The sequence below is a fragment of the Pristiophorus japonicus genome, unplaced genomic scaffold (genome assembly GCF_044704955.1).
Source record: "Pristiophorus japonicus isolate sPriJap1 unplaced genomic scaffold, sPriJap1.hap1 HAP1_SCAFFOLD_429, whole genome shotgun sequence".
Classification (NCBI taxonomy): domain Eukaryota; kingdom Metazoa; phylum Chordata; class Chondrichthyes; family Pristiophoridae; genus Pristiophorus; species Pristiophorus japonicus.
In genome coordinates this window covers 338,886-360,397 of record NW_027254190.1, presented here as the reverse complement: position 1 = coordinate 360,397, position 21,512 = coordinate 338,886, and the positions used below count along the sequence as shown (strand labels likewise).

General features: G+C 49.0%; 15 non-coding genes across 15 annotated transcripts; all 15 read right to left on the bottom strand.

The window, feature by feature from the left end:
• Positions 1–424: 424 nt before the first annotated feature.
• On the bottom strand, positions 425–516 carry trnay-gua (transfer RNA tyrosine (anticodon GUA)). Its single transcript is given in 2 exon segments — positions 425–460; positions 480–516. It is a non-coding gene; the product is annotated as a tRNA-Tyr (tRNA).
• A 1,331-nt stretch (positions 517–1,847) lies between these two features.
• trnay-gua (transfer RNA tyrosine (anticodon GUA)) lies at positions 1,848–1,939 on the bottom strand. The gene is given in 2 exon segments: positions 1,848–1,883; positions 1,903–1,939. It is a non-coding gene; the product is annotated as a tRNA-Tyr (tRNA).
• A 1,319-nt stretch (positions 1,940–3,258) lies between these two features.
• On the bottom strand, positions 3,259–3,350 carry trnay-gua (transfer RNA tyrosine (anticodon GUA)). The gene is given in 2 exon segments: positions 3,259–3,294; positions 3,314–3,350. It is a non-coding gene; the product is annotated as a tRNA-Tyr (tRNA).
• Positions 3,351–4,681: 1,331 nt separating this feature from the next.
• Positions 4,682–4,773, bottom strand: trnay-gua (transfer RNA tyrosine (anticodon GUA)). The gene is given in 2 exon segments: positions 4,682–4,717; positions 4,737–4,773. It is a non-coding gene; the product is annotated as a tRNA-Tyr (tRNA).
• Positions 4,774–6,093: 1,320 nt separating this feature from the next.
• Positions 6,094–6,185, bottom strand: trnay-gua (transfer RNA tyrosine (anticodon GUA)). Its single transcript is given in 2 exon segments — positions 6,094–6,129; positions 6,149–6,185. It is a non-coding gene; the product is annotated as a tRNA-Tyr (tRNA).
• Positions 6,186–7,505: 1,320 nt separating this feature from the next.
• trnay-gua (transfer RNA tyrosine (anticodon GUA)) lies at positions 7,506–7,597 on the bottom strand. Its single transcript is given in 2 exon segments — positions 7,506–7,541; positions 7,561–7,597. It is a non-coding gene; the product is annotated as a tRNA-Tyr (tRNA).
• A 1,320-nt stretch (positions 7,598–8,917) lies between these two features.
• trnay-gua (transfer RNA tyrosine (anticodon GUA)) lies at positions 8,918–9,009 on the bottom strand. The gene is given in 2 exon segments: positions 8,918–8,953; positions 8,973–9,009. It is a non-coding gene; the product is annotated as a tRNA-Tyr (tRNA).
• Positions 9,010–10,328: 1,319 nt separating this feature from the next.
• trnay-gua (transfer RNA tyrosine (anticodon GUA)) lies at positions 10,329–10,420 on the bottom strand. Its single transcript is given in 2 exon segments — positions 10,329–10,364; positions 10,384–10,420. It is a non-coding gene; the product is annotated as a tRNA-Tyr (tRNA).
• Positions 10,421–11,740: 1,320 nt separating this feature from the next.
• trnay-gua (transfer RNA tyrosine (anticodon GUA)) lies at positions 11,741–11,832 on the bottom strand. The gene is given in 2 exon segments: positions 11,741–11,776; positions 11,796–11,832. It is a non-coding gene; the product is annotated as a tRNA-Tyr (tRNA).
• A 1,320-nt stretch (positions 11,833–13,152) lies between these two features.
• On the bottom strand, positions 13,153–13,244 carry trnay-gua (transfer RNA tyrosine (anticodon GUA)). The gene is given in 2 exon segments: positions 13,153–13,188; positions 13,208–13,244. It is a non-coding gene; the product is annotated as a tRNA-Tyr (tRNA).
• A 1,319-nt stretch (positions 13,245–14,563) lies between these two features.
• On the bottom strand, positions 14,564–14,655 carry trnay-gua (transfer RNA tyrosine (anticodon GUA)). Its single transcript is given in 2 exon segments — positions 14,564–14,599; positions 14,619–14,655. It is a non-coding gene; the product is annotated as a tRNA-Tyr (tRNA).
• A 1,320-nt stretch (positions 14,656–15,975) lies between these two features.
• Positions 15,976–16,067, bottom strand: trnay-gua (transfer RNA tyrosine (anticodon GUA)). The gene is given in 2 exon segments: positions 15,976–16,011; positions 16,031–16,067. It is a non-coding gene; the product is annotated as a tRNA-Tyr (tRNA).
• Positions 16,068–17,386: 1,319 nt separating this feature from the next.
• On the bottom strand, positions 17,387–17,478 carry trnay-gua (transfer RNA tyrosine (anticodon GUA)). Its single transcript is given in 2 exon segments — positions 17,387–17,422; positions 17,442–17,478. It is a non-coding gene; the product is annotated as a tRNA-Tyr (tRNA).
• A 1,330-nt stretch (positions 17,479–18,808) lies between these two features.
• Positions 18,809–18,900, bottom strand: trnay-gua (transfer RNA tyrosine (anticodon GUA)). The gene is given in 2 exon segments: positions 18,809–18,844; positions 18,864–18,900. It is a non-coding gene; the product is annotated as a tRNA-Tyr (tRNA).
• A 1,331-nt stretch (positions 18,901–20,231) lies between these two features.
• trnay-gua (transfer RNA tyrosine (anticodon GUA)) lies at positions 20,232–20,323 on the bottom strand. The gene is given in 2 exon segments: positions 20,232–20,267; positions 20,287–20,323. It is a non-coding gene; the product is annotated as a tRNA-Tyr (tRNA).
• Between the last annotated feature and the right edge of the window lie 1,189 nt (positions 20,324–21,512).

Sequence of the window (21,512 nt, the reverse complement as noted above, 5' to 3'; positions counted from 1 at the left end):
TGCCTGAAAGGGAGTGCTGAGTGCTTTGAAGTGTTGCTGCTCTGCAGTTTGTTGAATGTACTACAATGTATCCCATATTGTACCGAATTGTACTTGAACTGAAAAGCAAGGAAATGTATCGAACGGAACTGCCGTCAGCACCCAAATGTAGTGTATGGGATTGCTGACCGCAGCTAAATGTACTGAACTGCTTTTGAATGGACTGTACAAATTTTTATATGCAAATTTTGAAATTTAAAAAAACTCTGTGCTGGTGAGCAGACACAAATGCTCAAGCATAACAGCTGTGTGAAGGTGGATGCAGAGTGCATTCAGGTTTGAGACGAGAAAAGTGGTGTCCTGCTCCTTCGTGGCAACATGATGCACCATAAAGTGATGAGAACTGGTTTGAGCGAATTGCTGCTTAATCCAAAAGTACACTCGCTCCTTCGAGCCGGAATTGAACCAGCGACCTAAGGATGACTTTGCTGAGTATTCCACTACAGTCCTCCGCTCTTCCAACTGAGCTATCGAAGGGAAGCGCCAAAGATTTTTCTGTGCGATGATTGTTTTCCGTGAGCATGTTGACGCATCTGGACTCGTGGCGTGGCCTGTGCGTCTTCAGTACCAGCCCATGCTGCAGCGCGGTGGGACTGTGAACCGCCAGCGACTCTTTACAGCCTGGAAAACGCGTGTGACTAACAATCACAAGAGTGTAGCTTTGACTTCTTATCAGGCTCGCAGATTTTTTGCAAGCTGCGCATTCTGAATTTAAAGACCTTGCAAGCTGCCCGACTTGGTCGTGCTGCCTGGCCGCTTGCATGGCAAGTGCCTTCTTCGCGCAGCAGGCAGCATATCAGTCTGCTCAATCGAAGGTCCTGAGTCAAATGCTCAGAAAAGCAATCAATGCTCGCAAGTCGTTCTTTTGGCTTCTCTCGCCTCATATATCCATCTTTGCAAAAATCAAGACGTCTTGCTTATGACATGGCAGAAAAAGGTTTGCTGTGCTTTGACCCATCTGGCATGAACTCAGTGACACGTGAGACCACATTTCTTTCTGGAGAATTGCTCTGAGCCAAAAGCAGAGTGGAGAATGCAGGCATCGATCCCGCTACCTCTCACATGCTAAGCGAGCGCTCTACCATTTGAGCTAATTCCCCAGTAGCTTCTTGCAGGTTGACCTCATTTGCTTCACAGTCGCCTTTTCGCACTCGTCTCCAAGCTGCTCCACGACCATCAGAGAACTGGCCCACTCCTTGTATCCAATCGACATTGCGGAGCAGCAGCGAGCGAGCAACAGCAGGACGCGAAGCCACAGTAACGAAGAAAGAAGCCGAGAAGAGCACGAGACCGTGGAAGGGAAGCGAGGTGACCGGAAAGTAGCGGCCGCCCTGTGTGTGAGGGAGCAGGCGACAGCGCTGTCTGACTGATAGCCAACTTGTTTTGCCTGAAAGGGAGTGCTGAGTGCTTTGAAGTGTTGCTGCTCTGCAGTTTGTTGAATGTACTACAATGTATCCCATATTGTACCGAATTGTACTTGAACTGAAAAGCAAGGAAATGTATCGAACGGAACTGCCGTCAGCACCCAAATGTAGTGTATGGGATTGCTGACCGCAGCTAAATGTACTGAACTGCTTTTGAATGGACTGTACAAATTTTTATATGCAAATTTTGAAATTTAAAAAAACTCTGTGCTGGTGAGCAGACACAAATGCTCAAGCATAACAGCTGTGTGAAAGTGGATGCAGAGTTCATTCAGGTTTGAGACAAGAAAAGTGGTGTCATGCTCCTTCGTGGCAACATGATGCACCATAAAGTGATGAGAACTGGTTTGAGCGAATTGCTGCTTAATCCAAAAGTACACTAGCTCCTTTGAGCCGGAATTGAACCAGCGACCTAAGGATGACTTTGCTGAGTATTCCACTACAGTCCTCCGCTCTACCAACTGAGCTATCGAAGGGAAGCGCCAAAGATTTTTCTGTGCGATGATTGTTTTCCGTGAGCATGTTGACACATCTGGACTCGTGGCGTGGCCTGTGGTCTTCAGTACCAGCCCATGCTGCAGCGCGGTGGGACTGTCAACCGCCAGCGACTCTTTACAGCCTGGAAAACGCGTGTGACTAACAATCACAAGAGTGTAGCTTTGACTTCTTATCAGGCTCGCAGATTTTTTGCAAGCTGCGCATTCTGAATTTAAAGACCTTGCAAGCTGCCCGACTTGGTCGTGCTGCCTGGCCGCTTGCATGGCAAGTGCCTTCTTCGCGCAGCAGGCAGCATATCAGTCTGCTCAATCGAAGGTCCTGAGTCAAATGCTCAGAAAAGCAATCAATGCTCGCAAGTCGTTCTTTTGGCTTCTCTCGCCTCATATATCCATCTTTGCAAAAATCAAGACGTCTTGCTTATGACATGGCAGAAAAAGGTTTGCTGTGCTTTGACCCATCTGGCATGAACTCAGTGACACGTGAGACCACATTTTTTTCTGGAGAATTGCTCTGAGCCAAAAACAGTGTGGAGAATGCAGGCATCGATCCCACTACCTCTCACATGCTAAGCGAGCGCTCTACCATTTGAGCTAATTCCCCAGTAGTTTCTTGCAGGTTGCCCTCATTTGCTTCACAGTCGCCTTTTCGCACTCGTCTCCAAGCTGCTCCACGACCATCAGAGAACTGGCCCACTCCTTGTATCCAATCGACATTGCGGAGCAGCAGCGAGCGAGCAACAGCAGGACGCGAAGCCACAGTAACGAAGAAAGAAGCCGAGAAGAGCACGAGACCGTGGAAGGGAAGCGAGGTGACCGGAAAGTAGCGGCCGCCCTGTGTGTGAGGGAGCAGGCGACAGCGCTGTCTGACTGATAGCCAACTTGTTTTGCCTGAAAGGGAGTGCTGAGTGCTTTGAAGTGTTGCTGCTCTGCAGTACTACAATGTATCCCATATTGTACCGAATTGTACTTGAACTGAAAAGCAAGGAAATGTATCGAACGGAACTGCCGTCAGCACCCAAATGTAGTGTATGGGATTGCTGACCGCAGCTAAATGTACTGAACTGCTTTTGAATGGACTGTACAAATTTTTATATGCAAATTTTGAAATTTAAAAAAACTCTGTGCTGGTGAGCAGACACAAATGCTCAAGCATAACAGCTGTGTGAAGGTGGATGCAGAGTGCATTCAGGTTTGAGACGAGAAAAGTGGTGTCCTGCTCCTTCGTGGCAACATGATGCACCATAAAGTGATGAGAACTGGTTTGAGCGAATTGCTGCTTCATCCAAAAGTACACTCGCTCCTTCAAGCCGGAATTGAACCAGCGACCTAAGGATGACTTTGCTGAGTATTCCACTACAGTCCTCCGCTCTACCAACTGAGCTATCGAAGGGAAGCGCCAAAGATTTTTCTGTGCGATGATTGTTTTCCGTGAGCATGTTGACGCATCTGGACTCGTGGCGTGGCCTGTGCGTCTTCAGTACCAGCCCATGCTGCAGCGCGGTGGGACTGTCAACCGCCAGCTACTCTTTACAGCCTGGAAAACGCGTGTGACTAACAATCACAAGAGTGTAGCTTTGACTTCTTATCAGGCTCGCAGATTTTTTGCAAGCTGCGCATTCTGAATTTAAAGACCTTGCAAGCTGCCCGACTTGGTCGTGCTGCCTGGCCGCTTGCATGGCAAGTGCCTTCTTCGCGCAGCAGGCAGCATATCAGTCTGCTCAATCGAAGGTCCTGAGTCAAATGCTCAGAAAAGCAATCAATGCTCGCAAGTCGTTCTTTTGGCTTCTCTCGCCTCATATATCCATCTTTGCAAAAATCAAGACGTCTTGCTTATGACATGGCAGAAAAAGGTTTGCTGTGCTTTGACCCATCTGGCATGAACTCAGTGACACGTGAGACCACATTTCTTTCTGGAGAATTGCTCTGAGCCAAAAGCAGAGTGGAGAATGCAGGCATCGATCCCGCTACCTCTCACATGCTAAGCGAGCGCTCTACCATTTGAGCTAATTCCCCAGTAGCTACTTGCAGGTTGCCCTCATTTGCTTCACAGTCGCCTTTTCGCACTCGTCTCCAAGCTGCTCCACGACCATCAGAGAACTGGCCCACTCCTTGTATCCAATCGACATTGCGGAGCAGCAGCGAGCGAGCAACAGCAGGACGCGAAGCCACAGTAACGAAGAAAGAAGCCGAGAAGAGCACGAGACCGTGGAAGGGAAGCGAGGTGACCGGAAAGTAGCGGCCGCCCTGTGTGTGAGGGAGCAGGCGACAGCGCTGTCTGACTGATAGCCAACTTGTTTTGCCTGAAAGGGAGTGCTGAGTGCTTTGAAGTGTTGCTGCTCTGCAGTTTGTTGAATGTACTACAATGTATCCCATATTGTACCGAATTGTACTTGAACTGAAAAGCAAGGAAATGTATCGAACGGAACTGCCGTCAGCACCCAAATGTAGTGTATGGGATTGCTGACCGCAGCTAAATGTACTGAACTGCTTTTGAATGGACTGTACAAATTTTTATATGCAAATTTTGAAATTTAAAAAAACTCTGTGCTGGTGAGCAGACACAAATGCTCAAGCATAACAGCTGTGTGAAGGTGGATGCAGAGTGCATTCAGGTTTGAGACGAGAAAAGTGGTGTCCTGCTCCTTCGTGGCAACATGATGCACCATAAAGTGATGAGAACTGGTTTGAGCGAATTGCTGCTTAATCCAAAAGTACACTCGCTCCTTCGAGCCGGAATTGAACCAGCGACCTAAGGATGACTTTGCTGAGTATTCCACTACAGTCCTCCGCTCTACCAACTGAGCTATCGAAGGGAAGCGCCAAAGATTTTTCTGTGCGATGATTGTTTTCCGTGAGCATGTTGACGCATCTGGACTCATGGCGTGGCCTGTGCGTCTTCAGTACCAGCCCATGCTGCAGCGCGGTGGGACTGTCAACCGCCAGCGACTCTTTACAGCCTGGAAAACGCGTGTGACTAACAATCACAAGAGTGTAGCTTTGACTTCTTATCAGGCTCGCAGATTTTTTGCAAGCTGCGCATTCTGAATTTAAAGACCTTGAAAGCTGCCCGACTTGGTCGTGCTGCCTGGCCGCTTGCATGGCAAGTGCCTTCTTCGCGCAGCAGGCAGCATATCAGTCTGCTCAATCGAAGGTCCTGAGTCAAATGCTCAGAAAAGCAATCAATGCTCGCAAGTCGTTCTTTTGGCTTCTCTCGCCTCATATATCCATCTTTGCAAAAATCAAGACGTCTTGCTTATGACATGGCAGAAAAAGGTTTGCTGTGCTTTGACCCATCTGGCATGAACTCAGTGACACGTGAGACCACATTTCTTTCTGGAGAATTGCTCTGAGCCAAAAGCAGAGTGGAGAATGCAGGCATCGATCCCGCTACCTCTCACATGCTAAGCGAGCGCTCTACCATTTGAGCTAATTCCCCAGTAGCTACTTGCAGGTTGCCCTCATTTGCTTCACAGTCGCCTTTTCGCACTCGTCTCCAAGCTGCTCCACGACCATCAGAGAACTGGCCCACTCCTTGTATCCAATCGACATTGCGGAGCAGCAGCGAGCGAGCAACAGCAGGACGCGAAGCCACAGTAACGAAGAAAGAAGCCGAGAAGAGCACGAGACCGTGGAAGGGAAGCGAGGTGACCGGAAAGTAGCGGCCGCCCTGTGTGTGAGGGAGCAGGCGACAGCGCTGTCTGACTGATAGCCAACTTGTTTTGCCTGAAAGGGAGTGCTGAGTGCTTTGAAGTGTTGCTGCTCTGCAGTACTACAATGTATCCCATATTGTACCGAATTGTACTTGAACTGAAAAGCAAGGAAATGTATCGAACGGAATAGCCGTCAGCACCCAAATGTAGTGTATGGGATTGCTGACCGCAGCTAAATGTACTGAACTGCTTTTGAATGGACTGTACAAATTTTTATATGCAAATTTTGAAATTTAAAAAAACTCTGTGCTGGTGAGCAGACACAAATGCTCAAGCATAACAGCTGTGTGAAGGTGGATGCAGAGTGCATTCAGGTTTGAGACGAGAAAAGTGGTGTCCTGCTCCTTCGTGGCAACATGATGCACCATAAAGTGATGAGAACTGGTTTGAGCGAATTGCTGCTTAATCCAAAAGTACACTCGCTCCTTCGAGCCGGAATTGAACCAGCGACCTAAGGATGACTTTGCTGAGTATTCCACTACAGTCCTCCGCTCTACCAACTGAGCTATCGAAGGGAAGCGCCAAAGATTTTTCTGTGCGATGATTGTTTTCCGTGAGCATGTTGACGCATCTGGACTCATGGCGTGGCCTGTGCGTCTTCAGTACCAGCCCATGCTGCAGCGCGGTGGGACTGTCAACCGCCAGCGACTCTTTACAGCCTGGAAAACGCGTGTGACTAACAATCACAAGAGTGTAGCTTTGACTTCTTATCAGGCTCGCAGATTTTTTGCAAGCTGCGCATTCTGAATTTAAAGACCTTGAAAGCTGCCCGACTTGGTCGTGCTGCCTGGCCGCTTGCATGGCAAGTGCCTTCTTCGCGCAGCAGGCAGCATATCAGTCTGCTCAATCGAAGGTCCTGAGTCAAATGCTCAGAAAAGCAATCAATGCTCGCAAGTCGTTCTTTTGGCTTCTCTCGCCTCATATATCCATCTTTGCAAAAATCAAGACGTCTTGCTTATGACATGGCAGAAAAAGGTTTGCTGTGCTTTGACCCATCTGGCATGAACTCAGTGACACGTGAGACCACATTTCTTTCTGGAGAATTGCTCTGAGCCAAAAGCAGTGTGGAGAATGCAGGCATCGATCCCACTACCTCTCACATGCTAAGCGAGCGCTCTACCATTTGAGCTAATTCCCCAGTAGCTACTTGCAGGTTGCCCTCATTTGCTTCACAGTCGCCTTTTCGCACTCGTCTCCAAGCTGCTCCACGACCATCAGAGAACTGGCCCACTCCTTTTATCCAATCGACATTGCGGAGCAGCAGCGAGCGAGCAACAGCAGGACGCGAAGCCACAGTAACGAAGAAAGAAGCCGAGAAGAGCACGAGACCGTGGAAGGGAAGCGAGGTGACCGGAAAGTAGCGGCCGCCCTGTGTGTGAGGGAGCAGGCGACAGCGCTGTCTGACTGATAGCCAACTTGTTTTGCCTGAAAGGGAGTGCTGAGTGCTTTGAAGTGTTGCTGCTCTGCAGTACTACAATGTATCCCATATTGTACCGAATTGTACTTGAACTGAAAAGCAAGGAAATGTATCGAACGGAACTGCCGTCAGCACCCAAATGTAGTGTATGGGATTGCTGACCGCAGCTAAATGTACTGAACTGCTTTTGAATGGACTGTACAAATTTTTATATGCAAATTTTGAAATTTAAAAAAACTCTGTGCTGGTGAGCAGACACAAATGCTCAAGCATAACAGCTGTGTGAAGGTGGATGCAGAGTGCATTCAGGTTTGAGACGAGAAAAGTGGTGTCCTGCTCCTTCGTGGCAACATGATGCACCATAAAGTGATGAGAACTGGTTTGAGCGAATTGCTGCTTAATCCAAAAGTACACTCGCTCCTTCGAGCCGGAATTGAACCAGCGACCTAAGGATGACTTTGCTGAGTATTCCACTACAGTCCTCCGCTCTACCAACTGAGCTATCGAAGGGAAGCGCCAAAGATTTTTCTGTGCGATGATTGTTTTCCGTGAGCATGTTGACGCATCTGGACTCATGGCGTGGCCTGTGCGTCTTCAGTACCAGCCCATGCTGCAGCGCGGTGGGACTGTCAACCGCCAGCGACTCTTTACAGCCTGGAAAACGCGTGTGACTAACAATCACAAGAGTGTAGCTTTGACTTCTTATCAGGCTCGCAGATTTTTTGCAAGCTGCGCATTCTGAATTTAAAGACCTTGCAAGCTGCCCGACTTGGTCGTGCTGCCTGGCCGCTTGCATGGCAAGTGCCTTCTTCGCGCAGCAGGCAGCATATCAGTCTGCTCAATCGAAGGTCCTGAGTCAAATGCTCAGAAAAGCAATCAATGCTCGCAAGTCGTTCTTTTGGCTTCTCTCGCCTCATATATCCATCTTTGCAAAAATCAAGACGTCTTGCTTATGACATGGCAGAAAAAGGTTTGCTGTGCTTTGACCCATCTGGCATGAACTCAGTGACACGTGAGACCACATTTCTTTCTGGAGAATTGCTCTGAGCCAAAAGCAGAGTGGAGAATGCAGGCATCGATCCCGCTACCTCTCACATGCTAAGCGAGCGCTCTACCATTTGAGCTAATTCCCCAGTAGCTACTTGCAGGTTGCCCTCATTTGCTTCACAGTCGCCTTTTCGCACTCGTCTCCAAGCTGCTCCACGACCATCAGAGAACTGGCCCACTCCTTGTATCCAATCGACATTGCGGAGCAGCAGCGAGCGAGCAACAGCAGGACGCGAAGCCACAGTAACGAAGAAAGAAGCCGAGAAGAGCACGAGACCGTGGAAGGGAAGCGAGGTGACCGGAAAGTAGCGGCCGCCCTGTGTGTGAGGGAGCAGGCGACAGCGCTGTCTGACTGATAGCCAACTTGTTTTGCCTGAAAGGGAGTGCTGAGTGCTTTGAAGTGTTGCTGCTCTGCAGTACTACAATGTATCCCATATTGTACCGAATTGTACTTGAACTGAAAAGCAAGGAAATGTATCGAACGGAATAGCCGTCAGCACCCAAATGTAGTGTATGGGATTGCTGACCGCAGCTAAATGTACTGAACTGCTTTTGAATGGACTGTACAAATTTTTATATGCAAATTTTGAAATTTAAAAAAACTCTGTGCTGGTGAGCAGACACAAATGCTCAAGCATAACAGCTGTGTGAAGGTGGATGCAGAGTGCATTCAGGTTTGAGACGAGAAAAGTGGTGTCCTGCTCCTTCGTGGCAACATGATGCACCATAAAGTGATGAGAACTGGTTTGAGCGAATTGCTGCTTAATCCAAAAGTACACTCGCTCCTTCGAGCCGGAATTGAACCAGCGACCTAAGGATGACTTTGCTGAGTATTCCACTACAGTCCTCCGCTCTACCAACTGAGCTATCGAAGGGAAGCGCCAAAGATTTTTCTGTGCGATGATTGTTTTCCGTGAGCATGTTGACGCATCTGGACTCATGGCGTGGCCTGTGCGTCTTCAGTACCAGCCCATGCTGCAGCGCGGTGGGACTGTCAACCGCCAGCGACTCTTTACAGCCTGGAAAACGCGTGTGACTAACAATCACAAGAGTGTAGCTTTGACTTCTTATCAGGCTCGCAGATTTTTTGCAAGCTGCGCATTCTGAATTTAAAGACCTTGAAAGCTGCCCGACTTGGTCGTGCTGCCTGGCCGCTTGCATGGCAAGTGCCTTCTTCGCGCAGCAGGCAGCATATCAGTCTGCTCAATCGAAGGTCCTGAGTCAAATGCTCAGAAAAGCAATCAATGCTCGCAAGTCGTTCTTTTGGCTTCTCTCGCCTCATATATCCATCTTTGCAAAAATCAAGACGTCTTGCTTATGACATGGCAGAAAAAGGTTTGCTGTGCTTTGACCCATCTGGCATGAACTCAGTGACACGTGAGACCACATTTCTTTCTGGAGAATTGCTCTGAGCCAAAAGCAGTGTGGAGAATGCAGGCATCGATCCCACTACCTCTCACATGCTAAGCGAGCGCTCTACCATTTGAGCTAATTCCCCAGTAGTTTCTTGCAGGTTGCCCTCATTTGCTTCACAGTCGCCTTTTCGCACTCGTCTCCAAGCTGCTCCACGACCATCAGAGAACTGGCCCACTCCTTGTATCCAATCGACATTGCGGAGCAGCAGCGAGCGAGCAACAGCAGGACGCGAAGCCACAGTAACGAAGAAAGAAGCCGAGAAGAGCACGAGACCGTGGAAGGGAAGCGAGGTGACCGGAAAGTAGCGGCCGCCCTGTGTGTGAGGGAGCAGGCGACAGCGCTGTCTGACTGATAGCCAACTTGTTTTGCCTGAAAGGGAGTGCTGAGTGCTTTGAAGTGTTGCTGCTCTGCAGTACTACAATGTATCCCATATTGTACCGAATTGTACTTGAACTGAAAAGCAAGGAAATGTATCGAACGGAACTGCCGTCAGCACCCAAATGTAGTGTATGGGATTGCTGACCGCAGCTAAATGTACTGAACTGCTTTTGAATGGACTGTACAAATTTTTATATGCAAATTTTGAAATTTAAAAAAACTCTGTGCTGGTGAGCAGACACAAATGCTCAAGAATAACAGCTGTGTGAAGGTGGATGCAGAGTGCCTTCAGGTTTGAGACGAGAAAAGTGTGTCCTGCTCCTTCGTGGCAACATGATGCACCATAAAGTGATGAGAACTGGTTTGAGCGAATTGCTGCTTAATCCAAAAGTACACTCGCTCCTTCGAGCCGGAATTGAACCAGCGACCTAAGGATGACTTTGCTGAGTATTCCACTACAGTCCTCCGCTCTACCAACTGAGCTATCGAAGGGAAGCGCCAAAGATTTTTCTGTGCGATGATTGTTTTCCGTGAGCATGTTGACGCATCTGGACTCGTGGCGTGGCCTGTGCGTCTTCAGTACCAGCCCATGCTGCAGCGCGGTGGGACTGTCAACCGCCAGCGACTCTTTACAGCCTGGAAAACGCGTGTGACTAACAATCACAAGAGTGTAGCTTTGACTTCTTATCAGGCTCGCAGATTTTTTGCAAGCTGCGCATTCTGAATTTAAAGACCTTGCAAGCTGCCCGACTTGGTCGTGCTGCCTGGCCGCTTGCATGGCAAGTGCCTTCTTCGCGCAGCAGGCAGCATATCAGTCTGCTCAATCGAAGGTCCTGAGGCAAATGCTCAGAAAAGCAATCAATGCTCGCAAGTCGTTCTTTTGGCTTCTCTCGCCTCATATATCCATCTTTGCAAAAATCAAGACGTCTTGCTTATGACATGGCAGAAAAAGGTTTGCTGTGCTTTGACCCATCTGGCATGAACTCAGTGACACGTGAGACCACATTTCTTTCTGGAGAATTGCTCTGAGCCAAAAGCAGAGTGGAGAATGCAGGCATCGATCCCGCTATCTCTCACATGCTAAGCGAGCGCTCTACCATTTGAGCTAATTCCCCAGTAGCTACTTGCAGGTTGCCCTCATTTGCTTCACAGTCGCCTTTTCGCACTCGTCTCCAAGCTGCTCCACGACCATCAGAGAACTGGCCCACTCCTTTTATCCAATCGACATTGCGGAGCAGCAGCGAGCGAGCAACAGCAGGACGCGAAGCCACAGTAACGAAGAAAGAAGCCGAGAAGAGCACGAGACCGTGGAAGGGAAGCGAGGTGACCGGAAAGTAGCGGCCGCCCTGTGTGTGAGGGAGCAGGCGACAGCGCTGTCTGACTGATAGCCAACTTGTTTTGCCTGAAAGGGAGTGCTGAGTGCTTTGAAGTGTTGCTGCTCTGCAGTACTACAATGTATCCCATATTGTACCGAATTGTACTTGAACTGAAAAGCAAGGAAATGTATCGAACGGAACTGCCGTCAGCACCCAAATGTAGTGTATGGGATTGCTGACCGCAGCTAAATGTACTGAACTGCTTTTGAATGGACTGTACAAATTTTTATATGCAAATTTTGAAATTTAAAAAAACTCTGTGCTGGTGAGCAGACACAAATGCTCAAGCATAACAGCTGTGTGAAGGTGGATGCAGAGTGCATTCAGGTTTGAGACGAGAAAAGTGGTGTCCTGCTCCTTCGTGGCAACATGATGCACCATAAAGTGATGAGAACTGGTTTGAGCGAATTGCTGCTTAATCCAAAAGTACACTCGCTCCTTCGAGCCGGAATTGAACCAGCGACCTAAGGATGACTTTGCTGAGTATTCCACTACAGTCCTCCGCTCTACCAACTGAGCTATCGAAGGGAAGCGCCGAAGATTTTTCTGTGCGATGATTGTTTTCCGTGAGCATGTTGACGCATCTGGACTCATGGCGTGGCCTGTGCGTCTTCAGTACCAGCCCATGCTGCAGCGCGGTGGGACTGTCAACCGCCAGCGACTCTTTACAGCCTGGAAAACGCGTGTGACTAACAATCACAAGAGTGTAGCTTTGACTTCTTATCAGGCTCGCAGATTTTTTGCAAGCTGCGCATTCTGAATTTAAAGACCTTGCAAGCTGCCCGACTTGGTCGTGCTGCCTGGCCGCTTGCATGGCAAGTGCCTTCTTCGCGCAGCAGGCAGCATATCAGTCTGCTCAATCGAAGGTCCTGAGGCAAATGCTCAGAAAAGCAATCAATGCTCGCAAGTCGTTCTTTTGGCTTCTCTCGCCTCATATATCCATCTTTGCAAAAATCAAGACGTCTTGCTTATGACATGGCAGAAAAAGGTTTGCTGTGCTTTGACCCATCTGGCATGAACTCAGTGACACGTGAGACCACATTTCTTTCTGGAGAATTGCTCTGAGCCAAAAGCAGAGTGGAGAATGCAGGCATCGATCCCGCTACCTCTCACATGCTAAGCGAGCGCTCTACCATTTGAGCTAATTCCCCAGTAGCTACTTGCAGGTTGCCCTCATTTGCTTCACAGTCGCCTTTTCGCACTCGTCTCCAAGCTGCTCCACGACCATCAGAGAACTGGCCCACTCCTTGTATCCAATCGACATTGCGGAGCAGCAGCGAGCGAGCAACAGCAGGACGCGAAGCCACAGTAACGAAGAAAGAAGCCGAGAAGAGCACGAGACCGTGGAAGGGAAGCGAGGTGACCGGAAAGTAGCGGCCGCCCTGTGTGTGAGGGAGCAGGCGACAGCGTTGTCTGACTGATAGCCAACTTGTTTTGCCTGAAAGGGAGTGCTGAGTGCTTTGAAGTGTTGCTGCTCTGCAGTACTACAATGTATCCCATATTGTACCGAATTGTACTTGAACTGAAAAGCAAGGAAATGTATCGAACGGAATAGCCGTCAGCACCCAAATGTAGTGTATGGGATTGCTGACCGCAGCTAAATGTACTGAACTGCTTTTGAATGGACTGTACAAATTTTTATATGCAAATTTTGAAATTTAAAAAAACTCTGTGCTGGTGAGCAGACACAAATGCTCAAGCATAACAGCTGTGTGAAGGTGGATGCAGAGTGCATTCAGGTTTGAGACGAGAAAAGTGGTGTCCTGCTCCTTCGTGGCAACATGATGCACCATAAAGTGATGAGAACTGGTTTGAGCGAATTGCTGCTTAATCCAAAAGTACACTCGCTCCTTCGAGCCGGAATTGAACCAGCGACCTAAGGATGACTTTGCTGAGTATTCCACTACAGTCCTCCGCTCTACCAACTGAGCTATCGAAGGGAAGCGCCAAAGATTTTTCTGTGCGATGATTGTTTTCCGTGAGCATGTTGACGCATCTGGACTCGTGGCGTGGCCTGTGCGTCTTCAGTACCAGCCCATGCTGCAGCGCGGTGGGACTGTCAACCGCCAGCGACTCTTTACAGCCTGGAAAACGCGTGTGACTAACAATCACAAGAGTGTAGCTTTGACTTCTTATCAGGCTCGCAGATTTTTTGCAAGCTGCGCATTCTGAATTTAAAGACCTTGAAAGCTGCCCGACTTGGTCGTGCTGCCTGGCCGCTTGCATGGCAAGTGCCTTCTTCGCGCAGCAGGCAGCATATCAGTCTGCTCAATCGAAGGTCCTGAGTCAAATGCTCAGAAAAGCAATCAATGCTCGCAAGTCGTTCTTTTGGCTTCTCTCGCCTCATATATCCATCTTTGCAAAAATCAAGACGTCTTGCTTATGACATGGCAGAAAAAGGTTTGCTGTGCTTTGACCCATCTGGCATGAACTCAGTGACACGTGAGACCACATTTCTTTCTGGAGAATTGCTCTGAGCCAAAAGCAGTGTGGAGAATGCAGGCATCGATCCCACTACCTCTCACATGCTAAGCGAGCGCTCTACCATTTGAGCTAATTCCCCAGTAGTTTCTTGCAGGTTGCCCTCATTTGCTTCACAGTCGCCTTTTCGCACTCGTCTCCAAGCTGCTCCACGACCATCAGAGAACTGGCCCACTCCTTGTATCCAATCGACATTGCGGAGCAGCAGCGAGCGAGCAACAGCAGGACGCGAAGCCACAGTAACGAAGAAAGAAGCCGAGAAGAGCACGAGACCGTGGAAGGGAAGCGAGGTGACCGGAAAGTAGCGGCCGCCCTGTGTGTGAGGGAGCAGGCGACAGCGCTGTCTGACTGATAGCCAACTTGTTTTGCCTGAAAGGGAGTGCTGAGTGCTTTGAAGTGTTGCTGCTCTGCAGTACTACAATGTATCCCATATTGTACCGAATTGTACTTGAACTGAAAAGCAAGGAAATGTATCGAACGGAACTGCCGTCAGCACCCAAATGTAGTGTATGGGATTGCTGACCGCAGCTAAATGTACTGAACTGCTTTTGAATGGACTGTACAAATTTTTATATGCAAATTTTGAAATTTAAAAAAACTCTGTGCTGGTGAGCAGACACAAATGCTCAAGAATAACAGCTGTGTGAAGGTGGATGCAGAGTGCATTCAGGTTTGAGACGAGAAAAGTGTGTCCTGCTCCTTCGTGGCAACATGATGCACCATAAAGTGATGAGAACTGGTTTGAGCGAATTGCTGCTTAATCCAAAAGTACACTCGCTCCTTCGAGCCGGAATTGAACCAGCGACCTAAGGATGACTTTGCTGAGTATTCCACTACAGTCCTCCGCTCTACCAACTGAGCTATCGAAGGGAAGCGCCAAAGATTTTTCTGTGCGATGATTGTTTTCCGTGAGCATGTTGACGCATCTGGACTCGTGGCGTGGCCTGTGCGTCTTCAGTACCAGCCCATGCTGCAGCGCGGTGGGACTGTCAACCGCCAGCGACTCTTTACAGCCTGGAAAACGCGTGTGACTAACAATCACAAGAGTGTAGCTTTGACTTCTTATCAGGCTCGCAGATTTTTTGCAAGCTGCGCATTCTGAATTTAAAGACCTTGCAAGCTGCCCGACTTGGTCGTGCTGCCTGGCCGCTTGCATGGCAAGTGCCTTCTTCGCGCAGCAGGCAGCATATCAGTCTGCTCAATCGAAGGTCCTGAGGCAAATGCTCAGAAAAGCAATCAATGCTCGCAAGTCGTTCTTTTGGCTTCTCTCGCCTCATATATCCATCTTTGCAAAAATCAAGACGTCTTGCTTATGACATGGCAGAAAAAGGTTTGCTGTGCTTTGACCCATCTGGCATGAACTCAGTGACACGTGAGACCACATTTCTTTCTGGAGAATTGCTCTGAGCCAAAAGCAGAGTGGAGAATGCAGGCATCGATCCCGCTATCTCTCACATGCTAAGCGAGCGCTCTACCATTTGAGCTAATTCCCCAGTAGCTACTTGCAGGTTGCCCTCATTTGCTTCACAGTCGCCTTTTCGCACTCGTCTCCAAGCTGCTCCACGACCATCAGAGAACTGGCCCACTCCTTTTATCCAATCGACATTGCGGAGCAGCAGCGAGCGAGCAACAGCAGGACGCGAAGCCACAGTAACGAAGAAAGAAGCCGAGAAGAGCACGAGACCGTGGAAGGGAAGCGAGGTGACCGGAAAGTAGCGGCCGCCCTGTGTGTGAGGGAGCAGGCGACAGCGCTGTCTGACTGATAGCCAACTTGTTTTGCCTGAAAGGGAGTGCTGAGTGCTTTGAAGTGTTGCTGCTCTGCAGTACTACAATGTATCCCATATTGTACCGAATTGTACTTGAACTGAAAAGCAAGGAAATGTATCGAACGGAACTGCCGTCAGCACCCAAATGTAGTGTATGGGATTGCTGACCGCAGCTAAATGTACTGAACTGCTTTTGAATGGACTGTACAAATTTTTATATGCAAATTTTGAAATTTAAAAAAACTCTGTGCTGGTGAGCAGACACAAATGCTCAAGCATAACAGCTGTGTGAAGGTGGATGCAGAGTGCATTCAGGTTTGAGACGAGAAAAGTGGTGTCCTGCTCCTTCGTGGCAACATGATGCACCATAAAGTGATGAGAACTGGTTTGAGCGAATTGCTGCTTAATCCAAAAGTACACTCGCTCCTTCGAGCCGGAATTGAACCAGCGACCTAAGGATGACTTTGCTGAGTATTCCACTACAGTCCTCCGCTCTACCAACTGAGCTATCGAAGGGAAGCGCCAAAGATTTTTCTGTGCGATGATTGTTTTCCGTGAGCATGTTGACGCATCTGGACTCGTGGCGTGGCCTGTGCGTCTTCAGTACCAGCCCATGCTGCAGCGCGGTGGGACTGTCAACCGCCAGCGACTCTTTACAGCCTGGAAAACGCGTGTGACTAACAATCACAAGAGTGTAGCTTTGACTTCTTATCAGGCTCGCAGATTTTTTGCAAGCTGCGCATTCTGAATTTAAAGACCTTGCAAGCTGCCCGACTTGGTCGTGCTGCCTGGCCGCTTGCATGGCAAGTGCCTTCTTCGCGCAGCAGGCAGCATATCAGTCTGCTCAATCGAAGGTCCTGAGTCAAATGCTCAGAAAAGCAATCAATGCTCGCAAGTCGTTCTTTTGGCTTCTCTCGCCTCATATATCCATCTTTGCAAAAATCAAGACGTCTTGCTTATGACATGGCAGAAAAAGGTTTGCTGTGCTTTGACCCATCTGGCATGAACTCAGTGACACGTGAGACCACATTTCTTTCTGGAGAATTGCTCTGAGCCAAAAGCAGTGTGGAGAATGCAGGCATCGATCCCACTACCTCTCACATGCTAAGCGAGCGCTCTACCATTTGAGCTAATTCCCCAGTAGTTTCTTGCAGGTTGCCCTCATTTGCTTCACAGTCGCCTTTTCGCACTCGTCTCCAAGCTGCTCCACGACCATCAGAGAACTGGCCCACTCCTTGTATCCAATCGACATTGCGGAGCAGCAGCGAGCGAGCAACAGCAGGACGCGAAGCCACAGTAACGAAGAAAGAAGCCGAGAAGAGCACGAGACCGTGGAAGGGAAGCGAGGTGACCGGAAAGTAGCGGCCGCCCTGTGTGTGAGGGAGCAGGCGACAGCGCTGTCTGACTGATAGCCAACTTGTTTTGCCTGAAAGGGAGTGCTGAGTGCTTTGAAGTGTTGCTGCTCTGCAGTACTACAATGTATCTCATATTGTACCGAATTGTACTTGAACTGAAAAGCAAGGAAATGTATCGAACGGAACTGCCGTCAGCACCCAAATGTAGTGTATGGGATTGCTGACCGCAGCTAAATGTACTGAACTGCTTTTGAATGGACTGTACAAATTTTTATATGCAAATTTTGAAATTTAAAAAAACTCTGTGCTGGTGAGCAGACACAAATGCTCAAGAATAACAGCTGTGTGAAGGTGGATGCAGAGTGCATTCAGGTTTGAGACGAGAAAAGTGTGTCCTGCTCCTTCGTGGCAACATGATGCACCATAAAGTGATGAGAACTGGTTTGAGCGAATTGCTGCTTAATCCAAAAGTACACTCGCTCCTTCGAGCCGGAATTGAACCAGCGACCTAAGGATGACTTTGCTGAGTATTCCACTACAGTCCTCCGCTCTACCAACTGAGCTATCGAAGGGAAGCGCCAAAGATTTTTCTGTGCGATGATTGTTTTCCGTGAGCATGTTGACGCATCTGGACTCGTGGCGTGGCCTGTGCGTCTTCAGTACCAGCCCATGCTGCAGCGCGGTGGGACTGTCAACCGCCAGCGACTCTTTACAGCCTGGAAAACGCGTGTGACTAACAATCACAAGAGTGTAGCTTTGACTTCTTATCAGGCTCGCAGATTTTTTGCAAGCTGCGCATTCTGAATTTAAAGACCTTGCAAGCTGCCCGACTTGGTCGTGCTGCCTGGCCGCTTGCATGGCAAGTGCCTTCTTCGCGCAGCAGGCAGCATATCAGTCTGCTCAATCGAAGGTCCTGAGTCAAATGCTCAGAAAAGCAATCAATGCTCGCAAGTCGTTCTTTTGGCTTCTCTCGCCTCATATATCCATCTTTGCAAAAATCAAGACGTCTTGCTTATGACATGGCAGAAAAAGGTTTGCTGTGCTTTGACCCATCTGGCATGAACTCAGTGACACGTGAGACCACATTTCTTTCTGGAGAATTGCTCTGAGCCAAAAGCAGAGTGGAGAATGCAGGCATCGATCCCACTACCTCTCACATGCTAAGCGAGCGCTCTACCATTTGAGCTAATTCCCCAGTAGCTTCTTGCAGGTTGCCCTCATTTGCTTCACAGTCGCCTTTTCGCACTCGTCTCCAAGCTGCTCCACGACCATCAGAGAACTGGCCCACTCCTTGTATCCAATCGACATTGCGGAGCAGCAGCAAGCGAGCAACAGCAGGACGCGAAGCCACAGTAACGAAGAAAGAAGCCGAGAAGAGCACGAGACCGTGGAAGGGAAGCGAGGTGACCGGAAAGTAGCGGCCGCCCTGTGTGTGAGGGAGCAGGCGACAGCGCTGTCTGACTGATAGCCAACTTGTTTTGCCTGAAAGGGAGTGCTGAGTGCTTTGAAGTGTTGCTGCTCTGCAGTTTGTTGAATGTACTACAATGTATCCCATATTGTACCGAATTGTACTTGAACTGAAAAGCAAGGAAATGTATCGAACGGAACTGCCGTCAGCACCCAAATGTAGTGGATGGGATTGCTGACCGCAGCTAAATGTACTGAACTGCTTTTGAATGGACTGTACAAATTTTTATATGCAAATTTTGAAATTTAAAAAAACTCTGTGCTGGTGAGCAGACACAAATGCTCAAGAATAACAGCTGTGTGAAGGTGGATGCAGAGTGCATTCAGGTTTGAGACGAGAAAAGTGTGTCCTGCTCCTTCGTGGCAACATGATGCACCATAAAGTGATGAGAACTGGTTTGAGCGAATTGCTGCTTAATCCAAAAGTACACTCGCTCCTTCGAGCCGGAATTGAACCAGCGACCTAAGGATGACTTTGCTGAGTATTCCACTACAGTCCTCCGCTCTACCAACTGAGCTATCGAAGGGAAGCGCCAAAGATTTTTCTGTGCGATGATTGTTTTCCGTGAGCATGTTGACGCATCTGGACTCGTGGCGTGGCCTGTGCGTCTTCAGTACCAGCCCATGCTGCAGCGCGGTGGGACTGTCAACCGCCAGCGACTCTTTACAGCCTGGAAAACGCGTGTGACTAACAATCACAAGAGTGTAGCTTTGACTTCTTATCAGGCTCGCAGATTTTTTGCAAGCTGCGCATTCTGAATTTAAAGACCTTGCAAGCTGCCCGACTTGGTCGTGCTGCCTGGCCGCTTGCATGGCAAGTGCCTTCTTCGCGCAGCAGGCAGCATATCAGTCTGCTCAATCGAAGGTCCTGAGTCAAATGCTCAGAAAAGCAATCAATGCTCGCAAGTCGTTCTTTTGGCTTCTCTCGCCTCATATATCCATCTTTGCAAAAATCAAGACGTCTTGCTTATGACATGGCAGAAAAAGGTTTGCTGTGCTTTGACCCATCTGGCATGAACTCAGTGACACGTGAGACCACATTTCTTTCTGGAGAATTGCTCTGAGCCAAAAGCAGAGTGGAGAATGCAGGCATCGATCCCACTACCTCTCACATGCTAAGCGAGCGCTCTACCATTTGAGCTAATTCCCCAGTAGCTTCTTGCAGGTTGCCCTCATTTGCTTCACAGTCGCCTTTTCGCACTCGTCTCCAAGCTGCTCCACGACCATCAGAGAACTGGCCCACTCCTTGTATCCAATCGACATTGCGGAGCAGCAGCGAGCGAGCAACAGCAGGACGCGAAGCCACAGTAACGAAGAAAGAAGCCGAGAAGAGCACGAGACCGTGGAAGGGAAGCGAGGTGACCGGAAAGTAGCGGCCGCCCTGTGTGTGAGGGAGCAGGCGACAGCGCTGTCTGACTGATAGCCAACTTGTTTTGCCTGAAAGGGAGTGCTGAGTGCTTTGAAGTGTTGCTGCTCTGCAGTTTGTTGAATGTACTACAATGTATCCCATATTGTACCGAATTGTACTTGAACTGAAAAGCAAGGAAATGTATCGAACGGAACTGCCGTCAGCACCCAAATGTAGTGTATGGGATTGCTGACCGCAGCTAAATGTACTGAACTGCTTTTGAATGGACTGTACAAATTTTTATATGCAAATTTTGAAATTTAAAAAAACTCTGTGCTGGTGAGCAGACACAAATGCTCAAGCATAACAGCTGTGTGAAGGTGGATGCAGAGTGCATTCAGGTTTGAGACGAGAAAAGTGGTGTCCTGCTCCTTCGTGGCAACATGATGCACCATAAAGTGATGAGAACTGGTTTGAGCGAATTGCTGCTTAATCCAAAAGTACACTCGCTCCTTCGAGCCGGAATTGAACCAGCGACCTAAGGATGACTTTGCTGAGTATTCCACTACAGTCCTCCGCTCTACCAACTGAGCTATCGAAGGGAAGCGCCAAAGATTTTTCTGTGCGATGATTGTTTTCCGTGAGCATGTTGACGCATCTGGACTCGTGGCGTGGCCTGTGCGTCTTCAGTACCAGCCCATGCTGCAGCGCGGTGGGACTGTCAACCGCCAGCGACTCTTTACAGCCTGGAAAACGCGTGTGACTAACAATCACAAGAGTGTAGCTTTGACTTCTTATCAGGCTCGCAGATTTTTTGCAAGCTGCGCATTCTGAATTTAAAGACCTTGCAAGCTGCCCGACTTGGTCGTGCTGCCTGGCCGCTTGCATGGCAAGTGCCTTCTTCGCGCAGCAGGCAGCATATCAGTCTGCTCAATCGAAGGTCCTGAGTCAAATGCTCAGAAAAGCAATCAATGCTCGCAAGTCGTTCTTTTGGCTTCTCTCGCCTCATATATCCATCTTTGCAAAAATCAAGACGTCTTGCTTATGACATGGCAGAAAAAGGTTTGCTGTGCTTTGACCCATCTGGCATGAACTCAGTGACACGTGAGACCACATTTCTTTCTGGAGAATTGCTCTGAGCCAAAAGCAGAGTGGAGAATGCAGGCATCGATCCCACTACCTCTCACATGCTAAGCGAGCGCTCTACCATTTGAGCTAATTCCCCAGTAGCTTCTTGCAGGTTGCCCTCATTTGCTTCACAGTCGCCTTTTCGCACTCGTCTCCAAGCTGCTCCACGACCATCAGAGAACTGGCCCACTCCTTGTATCCAATCGACATTGCGGAGCAGCAGCGAGCGAGCAACAGCAGGACGCGAAGCCACAGTAACGAAGAAAGAAGCCGAGAAGAGCACGAGACCGTGGAAGGGAAGCGAGGTGACCGGAAAGTAGCGGCCGCCCTGTGTGTGAGGGAGCAGGCGACAGCGCTGTCTGACTGATAGCCAACTTGTTTTGCCTGAAAGGGAGTGCTGAGTGCTTTGAAGTGTTGCTGCTCTGCAGTTTGTTGAATGTACTACAATGTATCCCATATTGTACCGAATTGTACTTGAACTGAAAAGCAAGGAAATGTATCGAACGGAACTGCCGTCAGCACCCAAATGTAGTGTATGGGATTGCTGACCGCAGCTAAATGTACTGAACTGCTTTTGAATGGACTGCACAAATTTTTATATGCAAATTTTGAAATTTAAAAAAACTCTGTGCTGGTGAGCAGACACAAATGCTCAAGCATAAC